Raw genomic sequence first — 12,808 nt, forward strand, 5'->3', positions numbered from 1 at the left:
CTCTGGAGTGCAGGCTCAGTAGTTGTGGTGCACGGGTTTAGTTGCTCTGCGGCATGTGGGATCTTCCCAGACCAGGGTTCGAACCAGTGTCCCCTGCATTGGCAGGCGGATTCTTAACCACTGCGCCACCAGGGAAGTCCTAGATCCGAAATTTTGATTAACTTCTACTGGTCATGAGCTGGACTGAGTCTCAAGGACTTTTGTCTAGATTGAACAGCTTAAGCAGCTATCCTATACACACACAGCTGCACATTCGGTGCTTAGAATCTTAAATATTTATGTGGATAAAACTCAGTGCATATTATTTGCTAAGAAGAGTTCATGTTTTAACATAAATTACCCTATTTTATCTTCAAAACAGTTCTTGGTGGAAGGAGCAAAGAAAGGCAAAGAAAGAAGCAATCTAATGAAAGTGCTCTTACTTCTTTCTACAGCCTACTACTAGGCCTATGCCTTTCCAGGACAATAATATTATAGACTGGTGGAAGTGCTCTTCTTAAACAGGAGGTAGTGTGGGATACTTACCAATAGTCAGACATTCAAGAAGATAAAGGAACAGAGAAGAAAGTTATCCTGAAGAAGGAGATATCCAAGAGAATATTCCAAAGAAGGTGAAACTAAATAGAGCAGTGGTTCTCAACCAGGGCTATTTTGTCCCCTCCCATCCTTGCATCTCTGGGACCTATGGAGACATGTTTGTCACAATTGGCATTGGGGTTGCTATTGTCACCTAGTAGGTAAAGGCCAGGGATGCTGCTAAATCTTACAATACATAGGACAACCCCCCTAAAAAACAGTTATACAGTCCAAAGTGTCAATAGTGCCGAGTTTGAGAAATGATGAAATAGAATATAACACTTGCATGTAATAGTTTTTGATTTCTAGCCTCAGCTCTTGAAAGCTCCCACCCCAAGCACCAATAATTTATATCTGGGGGGGGGGGGGGCTTGGCGGGGGGGAACAGGAGTGTGGAGATGGTATAATGAGGGGAAAGAAGGCTATAAGCCACACCACATACACTCTAAGAGCTGGGAGTTGGAGTGCACCATTAAGAAATAAGAAGGTATTATTATTAATGGACAGTGCATACGACTGAGGTAATTTGTTTGATCCCATGTTAGTGTTTTTGCTATTACTATTGTTCCATGACCACAGTGTTTGAATCACTATCTCCCATTATCCCTCTGGTCCAGGCTCCCACCCCTGAATCTTTTAAGAAAACACCATAAAAACTTTTTACATAATCTAATTTGAATGTGATTTACGTGTTGTGCAATAGAAGCACATTTAAGGTGCTTAGAAGTCCTTCTTCACATACACTTTCCCCTAAGCAATCCATTCCACTCTGTTACTTTATCCTGAGGAGCCACACTTCAAGCCAACTGCTATCTGAGCTGCTTCACATCACATTCATATCATCATTATATTGCATCTGCTTCCTCAAAGTTCCTCTTCCTCCTATATTTGTCTCTTAGAGCAATCCAATTTACTCATTTTCCTGAATCAGAAACAAGGGCGTCCTCAACAGCTCCATTCCTCTCATTCTTTTTTAAAGATAAATAATACTTAATGCAATAATTGTTTAATCAAAAATAACAAAAAAATCCACGATGGGTAAAACACCAAATTTCTAAGTAAAGACAAGATCGGTAAAAGTACTGTGTGAGCTATCTTTTTCTTTTGAGTCCTGCCTTATCCCCTCTCATTGTCACCTTAACTTACTTTTTTAGACCCTCGTCAGTGTTTTCCTGAGCTACAGAAATAGCCTCCTAACTGTTCTCCCTACCTAACCTAAAGCGCTTCAGTTTTTCCTTAACTAAGACAACAAAGTCATCTTTTTAATATGTAAATCTGATTATATCCCTTCTCTGCTTAAAACCTTTATAATGGTCTCCATTTCCATATGTTCCTGAATATGCTGTATAAAGCATTTTATGACCAGGTCCCTGCCTGTGTCTCCTGCCTTGTCTCCTACTCCTTCAACAATCTCCTCTAACCTGCAACACTGAATTTTACTCTCACAATACTGAACTTCCTTTGGTTCTTTAAATGCATTATAACAGTTCATTCATCTTTACATTTTTTTTTTTACATGCTATATCTTTTGCCTGGTTTTGTCTTTATGACTTATTCCCAATCTACTTATGGAGCACTTTACTTTCATTCTTCAAACCCAGCCCAGATTACTTAATCCAGAAGATAGATATTAAATATTATTGCACTTCAGTCCTCTGTTCTAAAACTTTTTCTCTTCTTTTAGCATTATACGCTTTCTCCTTGGATTATCTTAACCACTTCTCCTATCTTCAGTTATTGATGACTCCCAAAGTGGGGTTATGATCCCTCATTCTGAGTATCATCCATATACATCCAATTGCAGCTTATATATAAAACAGACATTTCAAGCTCAATATGTACAAAAATGAAATTTTATCGCTCCTTGAATTGCTTCTTATCCAGGATCTTCTCTATTTTAGAAAATTGCACAGCCATTTATTTAAGAAAAAACCTGGAAATCACTTTTTTTTTAAAAATTAATTAATTAATTTATTTTTGGCTGTGTTGGGTCTTCGTTTCTGGGCAAGGGCTTTCTCTAGTTGCGGCGAGCGGGGGCCACTCTTCATCGCGGTGCGCGGGCCTCTCACTATCGCGGCCTCTCTTGTTGCGGAGCACAGGCTCCAGACGCGCAGGCTCAGTAATTGTGGCTCACGGGCCCAGTTGCTCCGCGGCATGTGGGATCTTCCCAGACCAGGGCTCGAACCCGTGTCCCCTGCATTGGCAGGCAGACTCTCAACCACTGCGCCACCAGAGAAGCCCGGATATCACTCTTGACCCTTCCTTCTCTCTCATGTTTGGTATCTTCCTCCAATGTGCAGGGCCCGGAAGACACTCCAGCCATCACATTGGCATTGCCAGTGTTTACATCTTTCCGAATGCCATGGTCACCAATGCTGCTGCCAACAGTGCTTCTGGCATTTACATAGCGATCACTGCCAGTCTCATGCCCCAACAGTGCTTGCTAACACCATCACCACCAATGCTGCCAATGTGTCACCCTCTTTATGTCCCATAGCAGTTATAGAGCAAGGGCTCTTTTAAGTGCCACTTTTTAGTTTATGTTTCAGCCTTCTAGCCTGAGCAGTTGTGTGTGAGATAATGAGATCTGGCCTATGTAATCATCTCAGGGGCACAAACCATGCTCAGAATCATTCTTCCCTTCTGGGTTCCATATTTGCCAATAATCCTTCAACCAACCTAACCCATTTTGACCCTCTTTTCCCCTAGGATGAATTTTTACTTTTCTAGGAGGTTTTCTGATCCTCCATGTAAACATACCCCTGGCTGCTCTTAACAAGTCCTCCAAATTCTGCCCGAACACGTGTGAATCTGCTTAGGCTTGTGCAGTGACTATCGCCACTTAAGCATCTGTAGTCAATGAATAGTTGTTGAATAAATAAGGGAACGAACGCCTTTTATTCTTATGCTGCTTCCTTTTTCCAAAATACTTCTGATGATGTTTCTAACAGGTTTTCTTTTTTACTGAATTTCTAACAGGTTTTCTTTTTTTACTGAATTTCTTTTTTACTGAATTTCTTTTACTGAATTTTCTAAAGAATCATTCTTAAAGAGATAGGAGCATGTATATGACAATTGTCATTTCAACTGCACACAAATCAAAAAGAGAGATGAATACTGTTATCCCACAAATATCTAGGAATATAGATTAATTCATCAGTTGTATTTAGTCATATCAGTTATAACTAATCAGTTAAAAGAGAAAAGAAGTAAAAGACGAGATAACCAGTCCTCTCCAGGGCCAACCTTTTGTACACCCAGTGCCTTGCACGTTATCTGGCATGTTTTATTTTTGGTCCTCAATATCTATTTGTGAAGGGAATACTATCCTGCTGAAGCTTGACTTTTCAGAGAATCCCCTGGACAAGAAAGGCATGTCTCCATCCTTTTAATGATGATATTCACTTCATTACTGAAAGGAAAATCTGTTTATCTCTACTTACAGACTCATTCTTCCAGCCCCCAAAAGCCTGGGTTTTTTTTTCTGACACCAAGCAATTCTCAGCAGACTGACTGGTTGTCCTACAAATTAAGTCCATTCTCACACTGTCTACTTGAAGAGAGCGTCAGATCCTGCAGGTTAAGGGCTCAGTCCAACAAGACTGCCCCCTCTTTAGATGCTACTTGAAAGTCCCATGTCTTCTGACCAAGTGACTATAAATTGGGGTTCCCATAACTCCTTCCTCGGGTTTGGTAACTTGCTATAATGACTCACAGAACACGGGGAAACATTTTTACTTATGTTTACTGGTTTATTATAGAAGGATACAAATCAGGAATGGCCAGATGGAAGGATTACACTGGGCAGAGTAAGGAGCAGGCACGTACAGAATTTCCATGCCCTCTCTGTGCACGTCACGCCCCCCAGCACCTACATGTGTTCATCAACCTGGAAGCTTACCAAATCTTATTATTCAGGAATATTTATATAGTGTAATCTCCATCCCCGCCTTCCCCTTCTCAGAGGTCAGCGAGTGGGGCTGACAGTTTCAACCCTCTAATCAGTCTTTCCACTGACCAACCCCATCCTGAGGCTATGTAGGACCCCAACCTTAAGTCACCTCATTAGCATAAGCTCAGGTGTGATCAAAAGGGGTTTCTGATGAATAACAGAAGATACTCTTATCACTCAGAAATGCCAAGGGTTTCAGGAGCTCTGTGCCAGGAACCAGGGACAAAGACCAAATATATTTCTCACTAAACCATAACCATCATATTCTTTCAATGGGTATGTTAAAAAATAACTTGATATTACATCAAATTACATAATATGATACATGATAATTAAAGCTATATGATATGATAAATAAAGATCTTCTAATTAAAGTGAGAAAATAGTCATTTGAGTCAGCAATGCTACAGACTTTAAAAAAAACACTCCTCTCGTTCCTTTTTTTCTTTTTAAAGAAGATATGTAGTTCCAGCAATATATCATCCAGATCTCCCAGTGAAACACAAATAAATTAAATTCACTGAAAATGAACAGATATAACACCATTTAATAAATGCTGTTTATTTGAGGTAATGTGGTCCTAACTACATCACGATTACCTGGAGTGGTGGTTAAACATGAAGATTCCCAGGAGCACTGGGCCCCAGGAATCTTGGTTTTACCAGTATCCCAAATAATGTGATGCACACAAAATTTAAAAGCTACTGATTGAAGGAATTGATAATAACAACATAGATTGTATGCTGGATAAACTGGTACAGATCTAATTAAATTATACTGGAAAGAATATCTTGCATTTAAGTGATCATTGAATAAAATAACAAAATGTAATTGAGAGTCAGGAAAATTTTTGCTTGGTGATATTGTTGCCTTGGTATCTGCTTCTGCCCAATGTCATTGCCTGTTCCTTTCCCTTGAATCAAGATTTTACTTTGTGTGCCAGCTAAAACTTTAATAACTTTCTAGAGATGTTAGTCAAAATGTCTAAATCAACTTGGTTAAAACTGCAGGAGGCAATCCAGATGAGATAAACAGATATTTATACTTAAGTGCTTAACAAATACAAGATAGTGAAAACAAGTGTTTTGTCAATAACTACCAACTTTTTTTTTTTAAGAAAATTCTTTGGTGTAAAATATTTTCATTTTCTATGAAAGAAAACTAAGTATTTCACACAATTTTAACCAAACTTCATTCTATACAGTATTCCCTCTTTTCACTGAAGCATCTTTGTCCTGGCTTCAGCTTTTATACTTTGAAAAGCTTTAAAAATTTTATCTTCTTCCTTGTTGAGATAAGGAATATATATCAAACTCACAGTTAGTGTAATATGGAATACACATCCAGAAAATGAACCAGTCCAGCTAAGCAACTCTTTTTCTTCTTTGTTGGCTATCACTGTAGGTTCTTATGAGCTCAGACTCCTGGGGAGCATTTTGACGGTTTTTTCCACCTCCCCTGATGACCATGTTTATGCTAAGTTTTGATACAGTATAAAGGGCTGGTGTAGTAATTAGCATTCAAATGGACCACTGATTTCCTTTTCACTGAGTGGGTTGTCTATTTCCAGGCTCAGAAATGGAATCCAATGAGTTAGAGCTTACAATAATCAAGACATATTAACAATTCAAATCCTAAATTAAACATCCAAGGTACAGGGTGCAAACGGGAAGCATCACCCTTGTCACAGACTGGTTAAACCATTAAAAGGGAACAAAATAATGAAGAGAGCGAACTTTTATGGCTAATGGTCTATGAGCAAATGTGAGTGTAGTAGCAAGAAAAATAAAATTCTATGTATAAAGTCTAAGTGATATTGAAAGATGGAATATGTTGATTTTTTAGGTTTAAAACTTTTCAGTATCTTTAACTACTGTCTATATTGTTTTCAATGTAGTCACTGATAAAATTCAAGTGAGAGAAAAGTGAGGTAAAAATTCAGTGTACCTGCTTGATAGCTATTTTAGGATATTTTAGGGATTCACCTGATGATCTTAATGAGGAGCTGGCAATTATTCCAGACCAACATTGAGAATCACAGTTATTTTCAGATCTCCTTAAAACCTGTTATAGTATCTGAAAACATTTAACATTTTATATAATATTTGGGGACATAGATCCCCTGCAAAATCTAATGAAATCCTTGTGCCTTCTCAGTGCAAACCTTAGAGAAATGTACATCTATTCATACAAACAATAATACTCTGTTTTTAATCATTAAATTAAAAAGGTGTAACAAATAAAAGTGAAATGGCTTTGCACTTCAAGTGCACTTTGCACTTTAATGAAAGATAGTCATTTAATTTGTATACATATTATTGGTCTAATTATGATTTTCCTTTTTTCTGAGTGCATGCTTATACTGAATGGTTAAAAATTAATAAAACAAAGAACTTGAATAAAAACATACATTTAAAAAGTTGATTTTACCAAATATATCTCTCTCAAACACTTACAAAATAATAAAAGGATAATAGCTTTGTGGGCAATAACCTACCAGACTTGCAAAAGCTCAAAATAGTCATTATTATTCACATCTACAAATGAATGGGAAAGCAGAAGAAATTAAACTCACAGTATTTTATTTAAATAAATACTTTTGCTACATTTATGCTCTACACAAATAACATGAATATATTTTTAGCACAATTAGCCAAATACCTACGTGCCTACTTTCCTGTTCATGGTTTTAGGCTTGGTTAATGTGAAATTTAATTTGTGCTAATCTTCTCAAGGTTAGCAAAGTGTGAAATATACTGTACGTTGGATTTACCCAATTTACAGTAGCATTGAATTGGTGTGAAATTTTAGAAAATAATGTCTTAGAATTTTCTAATCAAAAATAAAAGAAGTAACACTGACGCTCCACTATTAGGGCTGAAACTACGCTAAATTTATAAAGGAGACAAAGTGTCAAGGGTAGGCCAATAGAGACTGCATATAAGAAGGAGCTCTTAAAGAGAATTTAGGAATTATAGAAGGACTCTATTTAAAGTCACAATTACAAATTATTTCTTTTTAAGCTGGAACCCAAGAGTTGTGGAGAAATCACCTGAGTGCTGCCCTTAATAAAAAACAAAAAATTTGTTATGGTCCCAGAAACTATATCATCACGTAACTGTCTAGGACCAGAGGAGCCAAAATTTTGGAGTTTCTCCTCTGTATAAGAACTGTCTTGACTCTCTCCAAACTACAAAATATGGACCTTATATTTAGGGGACTCTGTGAAACCATTTAGGTGGCCAATCTAGTTACATACCTGCTTCATCTAAAAAGCATTAGTGGCACATATAAACAACTTTTAAATGCACAGTAGGTGGTAAGAAAAATGGGTGTGGTATACAATTTGTATTCTAAATGCACAAGGTTATTACACTGAAAGAAAAGTCTACAAAACGCTTAACGGATTAAACTTGAAAAGGAGTAATGATGTGAAAAAATATATAGGAGAAGAAGCAAATTGCATGCAATAAGGCAGAAAATAAAATTCAGTGAGATTTAGGTTTGTACAAACAGAGTTATCTCAAACAAGCCGCTCAGTTTGCGTTCTTTTCTGGGAACTCATAAAAGAGCTATGGAAATGCAGTAAGGGTTGAATAACTTGATCGTACAAAATTAAAATACATGTTTGCGCATGTATGTCTACTTAGCTACATGATATTGAAAGCCATATTTTAACAATATATCAGCATTTGAAAGAAATACAAGGCAAATAAAGTAGAAAATCATTTCAAATAACTCACAGTAGCCCTATTATTCCATGATGAGCTCAATATGTTCAGTTAAAATACACAAAATTCTTTCAAATTTAAATTGCAATGCAAGTATAAGGTAATATGAAATATAATACTTTACATGGCAAAGGCAGAAAAAATTAATGTATTGTGAAAACAATTTTATTCTTTTATGTGACTGTGAGTACACATTTGTGGAACAAATAAATATGTTGTCTTCCTGCAATAAAGACAATGGTATGAAACCATTTTTAATATAATGAGTACTTTGATTTATTATGGAAGCTAGTCAACCCAGGTATAAAAAGATGGGTGGGAAAAGAATTTCTTACTTATATTTAGGAAGGCTTTATTTATAAGAGAAGGACTTAGAAGGAAAAGAGAAAAGAAAAATCTACAGGTTAATTAAAAAGAAAGGAAAGAAAAACCTTTATTTCCTGATTTAAAAAGAGCTTCAAATTTCAGATTTATCTTGTGATAGATGCAAAAATTTCTCCATAGTTTTTAGCACTGTGGTCTAACTTGCCTAGAAAAGATGTTGAAAAACATACCACTGGTAGCTTTTAAATTAGACTAGAAAACACACCCAATAATCTATATCAGAGAACTTTCTAGATCAATCAGCTGGTTGGAATAATTCTGTTTTGATCATAATTAGAAAAACAATGTACTATTTTTAGTTTTTTAAGGAATCTTCATACTGTTCTCCATAGTGGCTATATCAATTTACAATCCCACCAACAGTGCAAAAGGGTTCCCTTTTCTCCGCACCCTCTTCAGCATTTATTGTTTGTAGATTTTGTGATGATAGCCATTCTGATCGGTGCAAGGTGATACCTCACTGTAGTTTTGATTTGCATTTCTCTAATAATTAGTGATGTTGAGCATCTTTTCATGTGTTTGTTGGCCATCTGTATGTCTTCTTTGGAGAAATGTTTATTTAGGTCTTCAGCCCATTTTTTGATTGGGTTGTTTGTTTTCTTGATATTGAACTGCATGGGCTGTTTGTATATTTTGGAGATTAATCCTTTGTCAGTTGCTTCATTTGCAAATATTTTTCTCCCATTCTGAGGGTTGTGTTTTCATCTTGTTTGTAGTTTCCTTTGATGTGCAAAAGATTTTAAGTTTAATTAGGTCCCATTTGTTTTTTTTGTTTTGTTTTGTTTTTATTCTCATTACTCTAGGAGGTGGGTCAAAAAAGATCTTGCTGCAATTTATGTCACAGAGTATTCTTCCTATGTTTTCCTCTAAGAGTGTTATGGTGTCTGGCCTTACATTTAGGTCTTTAATCCATCTTGAGTTTATTTTTGTGTATGGTGTTAGGGAGTGTTCTAATTTCATCCTTTTACATGTAGCTGTCCAGTTTTCTGAGCACCACTTATTGAAGAGGCTGTCTTTGCTCCACTGCATATTCTGGCCTCCTTTGTCATAGATTAGGTGATCATAGGTGCATGGGTTTATCTCTGGGCTTTCTATCCTATTCCATTGATCTATATTTCTGTTTTTGTGCCAGTACCATACTGTCTTGATTACTGTAGCTTTGTAGTATAGTCTGAAGTCAGGGAACCTGATTTCTCCAGCTCCGTTTTTTTTCCCCTCAAGATTGCTTTTGCTATTTGAGGTCTTTTGTGTTTCCATACAAATTGTAAAGTTTTTTGTTCTAGTTCTATGAAAAATGCCATTGGTAATTTGATACAGATTGCATTGAGTCTGTAGTTTGCTTTGGGTAGTATAGTCATTTTCACAATATTGATCCTTCCAATCCAAGAACATTGTATATCTCTCCATCTGTTTGTGTCATTTTTTGATTTCTTTCATCAATATCTTATAGATTCCTGCATACAGGTCTTCTGCCTCCTTAGGTAGGTTTATTCTTAGGTATTTTATTCTTTTTGTTGCAATGGTAAATGGGATTGTTTGCTTAATTTCTCTTTCTGATCTTTCATTGTTAGTGTATAGGAATGCAAGAGATTTCTGTGTATTAGTTTTGTATCCTGCAACTTTCCTAAATTCATTGATTAGCTCTAGTAGTTTTCTGGTGGCATCTTTAGGATTTTATATGTATAGTATCATGTCATCTGCAAACAGTGACAGTTTTACTTCTTCTTTTCCAATTTGGATTCCTTTTATTTCTTTTTCTTCTCTGACTGCCACGGCTAGGACTTCCAAAAGCAATCCCACTACTGGGCATATACCCAGAGAAAACCATAATTCAAAAAGACACATGCACCCCAGTGTTCACTGCAGTACTATTTACAATAGCCAGGACATGGAAACAACCTAAATGTCCATCAACAGAGGAATGAATAAAGAGGATGTGGTACATATATACAATGGAATATTTCTCAGCCATAAAAAGGAACAAAATTGGGTCATTTGTAGAGACGTGGATGGACCTAGAATCTGTCATACAGAGTGAAGTAAGTCAGAAAGAGAAAAACAAATATAGTATATTAACGCATATATGTGGAATCTGAAAAAATTGTTATAGACTATCTTATTTACAAAGCAGAAATAAAGACACAGATGTAGAGAACAAACGTGTGGATATCAAGGGGGAAGGGGGTGTGGGATGAATTGGGAGATTGGGATTGACATGTATACACTACTGATATTGTGTATAAAATAGATAACTAATGAGAACGTACTGTACAGCACAGGGAACTCTACTCAGTGCTCTGTGGTGACATAAATGGGAAGGAAATCCAGAAAAGAGGGGATATATGTATATGTATAGCTGATTCACTTTGCTGTATAGTAGAAACTAGCACAACATTGTAAAGCAACTATACTCCAATAAACGTTTTATAAAAAATTCAAAGATGAGAAGATCAGCTGACAGGAGCGGAGTGCAGGCTGGTGGTCCTTGTAGGGCTATATCCGAAGAGATGAAGCAGAGGAAATCAGGTGAGGAGGGAAACAGACCAATAAAAGAGTAGAAAGATACTGAGATAAGAAAGAGTGTGTGGTCTCAAGGAAAGAAAAGTTGCCTCGATGCCTTCCTTGATTGCTGACTAGCTTCCAGGTGCCTGTTTTATGAGGTCTGTCTGTACTTCCCTCCTGTGTCTTCTGTATTTCCATGCTGACCTACAGCATGCAGTACCACCCTGACATTTTACTTGTTTATTTTTTCAAACAGAACAAGAAATGATCCTAAGTGAATATATCCAAATACGTGTGGGGGGATAGAGGGTGGGACAATACTGTATGTATTAAGACGGCCATCTGGCGTATGTGTAATATTGCATAATTGAAGCTGGTGTAAATAAATACTGTTACATCTACAATACTGAATATTACAAACTTGTACATACATGCACTGAGTTTGAAATAAAGGCTAAAAATGTAAAAAAAAAGAAAAAAGAAAAAGAAGAATGTACTATATCAAGATGTTCAACATTTAGCTATGGCTGTACTTTTATTGTCTTCATAATTATTTATATGTGTTATGAAGCTGTTGACAACTTATTTATATGTGACCATGTAGTAATCATGTAATTGTCTAGCTTAACGAGTGATTCAGATTCTCATAACACTAACTACATGGGATTTCAGTGATCCATCTCTGCAAGACAAAGTAATATATATGCAATGCATCTTCTCAAGCATGACTCCAAGTTAAAAAAAAATGAGTTACAACTCCTTTTTACCCATTTAAATTCTGTTTATCTTTCAAAGATCAGCATTGAGTTTCATCTCCCTTTAGAGGCACTTTCAATATTTTTTAGCCAACACTGATTATTTTATTTCTGATCATCTAGATCAATTTTATTTAAAAATTATGATACTTATTGATTCATTAGAAATACTAGGAGAAAGTCTAGTCTAGTGGTAAAAGAAATCTGCTTAAATAAGATTGGCAAACCAGAAATTTGAAAAGAACAAACAGATACTTAATGGCATAAAATTTGACAAAGGAGATAATAAAGTCAATAGACAAAAATATTTAGGGAAAATTTTTACAATGCAATGATGTAAGATTGATACCTATAAAATATAAAGATCTTAGTAGTTTATTGAAGACTAAATCCAAATGTCAATAAGTGTAAGGAAAGATAATCAAGCTCATTAAAGTTAAGAATATACAAATTAAGTAACAATGAAATGAGGTAGGGTGGATGCATCACCCTGCGCCCCAACCTGTCAAATTTTTTCCTTCATAGTACTTAACATTGTATGACATATATTTACTTGTTCACCTGTTAATTATTTGTGTTTCCCTCCTAGAATATAAGCTCCATGAGAACGCAACTTTTGTCTTTTGTCCACTATTTTAATATAATACCTAGAGCAGTGTGTGATATGTAGGAGGAATAGAAGAAATATGAACATAAAGATATTACTTTACTCTCATCAACTGGTAAAATTTAGAGTACAATTATATCTATTGCTAACTAGAATGTGGGGAAAATGATATTATTCACATTGCTAGAAAAATGTGAGTTATTACAGTCATTTTGGAAAGCAATTTCATTATAGCTATTAAAATTAGACACTATAATCTCACTCTGAATTTTATCTCAGAAAAATGAAAGTATGTAAAATA

This window comes from Eubalaena glacialis, chromosome 6 (assembly GCF_028564815.1).
Source record: "Eubalaena glacialis isolate mEubGla1 chromosome 6, mEubGla1.1.hap2.+ XY, whole genome shotgun sequence".
Lineage (NCBI taxonomy): Eukaryota > Metazoa > Chordata > Mammalia > Artiodactyla > Balaenidae > Eubalaena > Eubalaena glacialis.